The following is a 7500-nucleotide window of genomic DNA, read 5'->3' on the forward strand; positions in this document are numbered from 1 at the left end:
AGTTTTTTTGGATTCCCCCCTCTGGGTATAAGCATTCAAAATGGACTCCCACTTGCATCCCATTTTTTTGTCGATAATACAAAGACTCCAATTCCTCGGATCAAATTTTTCTAGAAATCAAAGTCTCCATCTCCTTGGATCAAGTTTTTCTCGAAATCAAAGTCTCCATCTCCTCGGATCAAGTTTTTCTCGAAATCAAAGTCTCTATCTCCTTGGATCAAGTTTTTGGATTCCCCCCCTCTCAGGGTAAGCATTCAAATGAACTCCTTCTATGGGGCATGGTACTCTCTCTTACTACAGGTCTAAACATGTGTGACGTCACCCCACCTATGTTTACTCGGCGGTCAGTGACGTCACATGACCTCACACATACAGGCTGAATCTTGTCGACTTCCCCCTATATCAGTGACGTCACGTGATGACCTCACACATACAGGCTGAATCTTGTCGACTTCCCCCTATTTCAGTGACGTCACGTGATGACCTCACACATACAGGCTGAATCTTGTCGACTTCCCTCTATGTCAGTGACGTCAGGCGATGACCCCACACACACAGGCTGAATCTTGTCGACTTCCCCCTACACATTTTTCACTCTTAACCCAGGATAATCCAAATAATTTCACATTTTTTTCGTTAATACCCACAACAATCCACAATTTCTTTACAAAATACAACACAAGTCTAGTCATTTTTCGCGTTTTAACTATTTCATCAGAAAGTCACCACAACACTTATAACCACTTTTCGATAAATTCACTAGTCACAATTTTACATATTACGAAGTTAATACGCACACACACCTCACTTTACTTTGAACACCTTCAAAACACTCTCATAAATCATTTGAATACTCACAAAAATACCTTTGAACATTTCCAAACATCACTGAAACACTTCCAAAATATCATTTTGAATACTCCCAAATAAGATTTGACAGCTCTAATTTATTTGCACTTACACATTTCATTAAATTACAACTCATCCCCCCAAACTCCTCCCTCAGTCTCCAGACTTCACAACATTATCACAAAAACTAACTCAAACACTTTACTTTGAACATCACCAAAAAACACCATCAATTACCTTTAAATACTCCAAAAACATCATTCGAACACCCCCAAATCACCTCTGAATACTCCCAGAACACCTTCATAAGTACTCTTGCACATCATTTGAACACCTTCAAAAACACCTTTGAATAACCTCAAAACATCATTTGAGTACTCCCAAATACACCACTGAATACTAATAAAACACCACTGAATACACTCAAAACACCACCATAATCACCATAAACTAAGATCAACACCCACATCCGACAACACCCACATCCCACATCACCCACAACCCACATCACCCACACCCCACAATTTTTTCTCGTTGTAACTAATTTCATCAGAAAGTCACAACAACAACACACTTATAATCACTTTTCAACAACTCTAGTTCGACAACAACACCCACATCACCCACAACCCACAATACCCACAACCCACAACACCCCACACCCCACAATTTTTTCTCGTTTTAACTAATTTCATCAGAAAAAGTCACAACAACAACCCACAACTTATAACATCTTTTTCGGTATCTCTAGTTCGACAACAACACCCACATCCCACAACACCCACAACCCACATCACCCACACCCCAAAACACCCACAACCCACATCACCCACACCCCACAACACACACAACTCACATCACCACACCCCACAATTTTTTTCTCGTTTTTACTAATTTCATCAGAAAGTCACAACAACAACAACCCACAACTTATAATCACACCTTTGAATAACCTCAAAACACCATTTGAGTACTCCCAAATACACCACTGAATACTACTTAAACACCACTGAATACACTCAAAACACCACCATAATCACCATAAACTAAGATCAACACCCACATCCCACAACCCACAACACCCACATCCCACATCACCCACAACCCACATCACCCACATCACCCACACCCCACAATTTTTTCTCGTTTTAACTAATTTCATCAGAAAGTCACAACAACAACACACTTATAATCACTTTTCAACAACTCTAGTTCGACAACAACACCCACATCACCCACAACCCACAACACCCACAACCCACAACACCCCACACCCCACAATTTTTTCTCGTTTTAACTAATTTCATCAGAAAAAGTCACAACAACAACCCACAACTTATAACATCTTTTTCGGTATCTCTAGTTCGACAACAACACCCACAACACCCACATCCCACAACACCCACAACCCACATCACCCACACCCCACAACACCCACAACCCACATCACCCACACCCCACAACACACACAACCCACATCACCCACACCCCACAATTTTTTTCTCGTTTTAACTAATTTCATCAGAAAGTCACAACAACAACCCACAACTTATAATCACACCTTTGAATAACCTCAAAACACCATTTGAGTACTCCCAAATAAACCACTGAATACTACTAAAACACCACTGAATACACTCAAAACACCACCAAGATCACTCATTTTTTGTACACATTCTCTTAAAACATCATCATAACGAAGATCACTAAAACTATCTATACTTTTACTAAGATCACATAACATTTTGTCTTCTCTAACTCACCCACCAATTTACATTCTCATTCACACTTACACATTTCATTAACCGAAATTACATCTCATCCACCAAACTCCTCCCTCATTCTCCAGACTTTACAACATTAGCACAAAAAAAAAACTGACTCATACACTTATGACATGAGACATTACCATATCTAACACACTGACTAACTTTGAACCAACTCTGAACACCACTGATCATCTTCAAAAAAAATACTCTGCACATCATTTGAACACCTTCAAAAAACACCATCAAACACCTCCGAATACTCCCAAAACACTACTGATTACTACCAAATCACCACTGAATACTACCAAATCATCGTCAAAATCACCAGAAACTAAGTTTAACATCACAATCTAACACCCTTTTTTATAGAAATCCCCTCAAATCACTATAACCAAGAACTACCTCCCCATTGGCGCATAAAAAAAAAGCATGAACACAAACCTAATACGCAAACACTTAGTACATGATCACCATCAACTGAAAACATATCTTGTACACACACATAATCTAAGACAATCACCAACTACAATCACCCATGTTCACTTACCTCAAAAATCACTAATATCACAGAAAACACTCATTTTTATAAACATTTCACACAAAAAATCATATTTGACAATATCTAAGCGCACTCGCCTCACTACCACCAACACATGATGTCACACCTCACAGGACCGACGAGCTCACCTCCAGTGACGTCACACTCCCATCTGTGTTACTTGGTGGTTGGTAACATCACACCCAACCCACCTTGTTTCAACCTGTTGTACCCTACATTATCTAAGAACACTATAACCAAGACGATTACCAGATTTTATGACCCCACCACTTATATCACAGAAAACACTCATTTTTATAATTATTCACACAAAAATCATGACCACCAAATCCATATCATGTTTACCATCATCTATTAACTCTCATCACCAAGATCACCAAAAATCTAAGATCATGCATCTCAAAACTACTATGATCACTGAAAACACTTATTTTTAAACATTCGCACAAAAAATAAGACATACACAAAAATACCACGACACTTCCAACAACATCTATAACATAACATGAGCACTATAACATATCACCATCACAAAAAAAAAATAGTACACAGACACCCACAACTTATACATTTCAATCACAAATTTAAGACATGAGACATATTCACCAAATCTAAGTCATTAACCTCCAACTAAGACATACACATCTTAACTAAAACATACACCAAAACCTATATTTGACATATTGCGGTATGAATATTATTACCGCATTTATCATTTCTCACCTATGTTGTATATCACATTCCTCATCCACATCATCCCTGAAACATCCTTTCTTATTCATTCCGTATATCTCCTAGAGTTGTTTTAACCCCAACATCCCATCATGACATTAGGAGCCAGAGTGTAGAGTGTAGTAGGTGGTGTTGGAGTGGTGATGGTTGCTCTGGCTCCTAATGTCATGATGGGATGTTGGGGTTAAAACAACTCTAGGAGACATACGGAATGAATAAGAAAGGATGTTTCAGGGATGATGTGGATGAGGAATGTGATAATGTGATAATGTCGTAAAGTCTGGAGACTGAGGGAGTAGTATGGTGGATGAGTTGTAATTTCAGTTAATGAAATGTGTAAGTGTAGATAAATTAGAGATGATAAATCTTATTTGGGAGTATTCAAAATGATATTTTGGAAGTGCTTCAGAGTTGTTTGGAAATGTTCAAAGGTGTTTATGTGAGTATTCAAATGATTTATGAGAGTGTTCGAAGTAATCTTGGGGTTCTTCTGTAGTGAGATGATAAAGGTTGTGGATGAGAGAATATTTCTTAAGAGATATTGAGAAAAAGTGATCTCAAATGTTGTATGAGAGTATTTTGAAGGTGTTCAAAGTAAAGTGAGGTGTGTGTGTGTGTGTGTGTTAGGTGGTCATAGAGTTTTGTGAATATCTTGGTTACAGTGATTTTAGTGGATTTGAGATGGGTGATGAGATGCATTTGTGGATGTGAAATGTGATTTTTGTGTGTGTTCAGAAGAGATGTGTTGGGAGATGGGTGAGTGGATGTAAAGAAATGTGGGTGAGATGGAGAGGGGCATGGGGAGTTTTGTATTAGAAATTTAATGAAATATGGGGAGATTTTACTGAAAATAAAGGTAATGTGTGAATATTTTAAAAAGAAATTATAGAATTGAAAAGTTATGATATATTGGAAAAGAATGGAGGATGTTGAAACATGTCGCAGTAGTTGGGTAGTGAGATTAGTTGTTGTGAGTATAATATAAATTTAAGTGGATACAAGGAGATGGGTATGGAGAGGATTTTATTAGAAATTTAGTAATGTAAAGAGGAATGTGTATTACATTTAAGATTCAGTAAAAAGAAGGGGAAAAATTTGTATCGAATAAATTGTGAATAAATTGGTAAGTGATGAGGGTTGTGGGTAATGCAGTCGAACTAGAGATACCAAAAAAGATGATATAAGTGGGTTGTTTTTGTGGGTGATGTGGGTTGTGGGGTGTTGGGGGATGTGGGTGTTGTTGTCGAACTAGTGATGCCGAAAAAGTGGTTATAAGTTGTGGGTTGTTGATGTGACTTTTTCTGATGAAATTAGTTAAAACTAGAAAAAATTGTGGGTTGTGGGTGTTGTGGGTTGTGGGTGTTGTGGGATGTGGGTGTTGTGGGTTGTGGGTGTTGTTGTCGAACTAGAGATACCGAAAAGATGTTATAAGTTGTGGGTTGTTGTTGTGACTTTTTCTGATGAAATTAGTTAAAACGAGAAAAAAATTGTGGGGTGTTGTGGGTTGTGGGTGTTGTGGGTTGTGGGTGATGTGGGTTGTGGGTGTTGTGGGATGTGGGTGTTGTGGGTTGTGGGTGTTGTTGTCGAACTAGAGATGCTGAGAAGTGTTAATAAGTTGTGGGTTGTTGTTGTGACTTTCTGATGAAATTAGTTAAAACGAGAAAAAATTGTGGGTTGTGGGTGTTGTTGTCGAACTAGAGTTGTTGAAAAGTGATTATAAGTTGTGGGTTGTTGTTGTTGTGACTTTGTGATGAAATTAGTTAAAACGAGAAAAAATTGTGGGTTGTTGGTGATGTGGGTTGTGGGTGATGTGGGATGTGGGTGTTGTGGGTTGTGGGTGTTGTGGGATGTGGGTGTTGATCTTAGTTTATGGTGATTTTGGTGGTGTTTTGAGTGTTTTCAGTGGTGTTTTAGTAGTATTCAGTGGTGTATTTGGGAGTAGTCAAATGGTGTTTTGAGGTTATTCAAATGTGTGATTATAAGTTGTGGGTTGTTGTTGTTGTGATTTTCTGATGAAATTAGTTAAAACGAGAAAAAATTGTGGGGTGTGGGTGATGTGGGTTGTGTGTGTTGTGGGTGATGTGGGTTGTGTGTGTTGTGGGATGTGAGTGATGTGGGTTGTGGGTGTTGTGGGGTGTGGGTGATGTGGGTTGTGGGATGTGGGTGTTGTTGTCGAACTAGAGATACCGAAAAAGATGTTATAAGTTGTGGGTTGTTGTTGTGACTTTTTCTGATGAAGTTAGTTAAAATGAGAAAAATTGTGGGGTGTTGTGGGTGTTGTGGGTTGTGGGTGTTGTGGGTTGTGGGTATTGTGGGTTGTGGGTGATGTGGGTGTTGTTGTCGAACTAGAGTTGTTGAAAAGTGATTATAAGTGTGTTGTTGTTGTGACTTTCTGATGAAATTAGTTAAAACGAGAAAAAATTGTGGGGTGTGGGTGATGTGGGTTGTGGGTGATGTGGGATGTGGGTGTTGTGGGTTGTGGGTGTTGTGGGATGTGGGTGTTGATCTTAGTTTATGGTGATTATGGTGGTGTTTTGATTGTAATCAGTGGTGTTTTATTAGTATTCAGTGGTGTATTTGGGAGTACTCAAATGGTGTTTTGAGGTTATTCAAAGGTGTTTTTGAAGGTGTTCAAATGATGTGCAAGAGTACTTATGAAGGTGTTCTGGGAGTATTCAGAGGTGATTTGGGGGTGTTCGAATGATGTTTTTGGAGTATTTAATGGTAATTGATGGTGTTTTTTGGTGATGTTCAAAGTAGTGTTTGAGTTAGTTTTTGTGATAATGTTGTGAAGTCTGGAGACTGAGGGAGGAGTTTGGGGGGATGAGTTGTAATTTAATGAAATGTGTAAGTGCAAATAAATTAGAGCTGTCAAATCTTATTTGGGAGTATTCAAAATGATATTTTGGAAGTGTTTCAGTGATGTTTGGAAATGTTCAAAGGTATTTTTGTGAGTATTCAAATGATTTATGAGAGTGTTTTGAAGGTGTTCAAAGTAAAGTGCGGTGTGTGTGCGTATTAACTTCGTAATATGTAAAATTGTGACTAGTGAATTTATCGAAAAGTGGTTATAAGTGTTGTGGTGACTTTCTGATGAAATAGTTAAAACGAGAAAAATGACTAGACTTGTGTTGTATTTTGTAAAGAAATTGTGGATTGTTGTGGGTATTAACGAAAAAAATGTGAAATTATTTGGATTATCCTGGGTTAAGAGTGAAAAATGTGTAGGGGGAAGTCGACAATATTCAGCCTGTGTGTGTGGGGTCATCGCCTGACGTCACTGATATAGGGGGAAGTCGACAAGATTCAGCCTGTATGTGTGAGGACATCACGTGACGTCACTGATATAGGGGGAAGTCGACAAGATTCAGCCTGTATGTGTGAGGTCATTACGTGACGTCACTGATATAGGGGGAAGTCGACAAGATTCAGCCTGTATGTGTGAGGTCATCACGTGACGTCACTGATGTAGGGGGAAGTCGACAAGATTCAGCCTGTATGTGTGAGGTCATCACGTGACGTCACTGATATAGGGGGAAGTCGACAAGATTCAGCCTGTATGTGTGAGGACATCACGTGACGTCACTGATA

The sequence above is a fragment of the Cherax quadricarinatus genome, chromosome 31, assembly GCF_038502225.1.
Source record: "Cherax quadricarinatus isolate ZL_2023a chromosome 31, ASM3850222v1, whole genome shotgun sequence".
NCBI lineage: Eukaryota > Metazoa > Arthropoda > Malacostraca > Decapoda > Parastacidae > Cherax > Cherax quadricarinatus.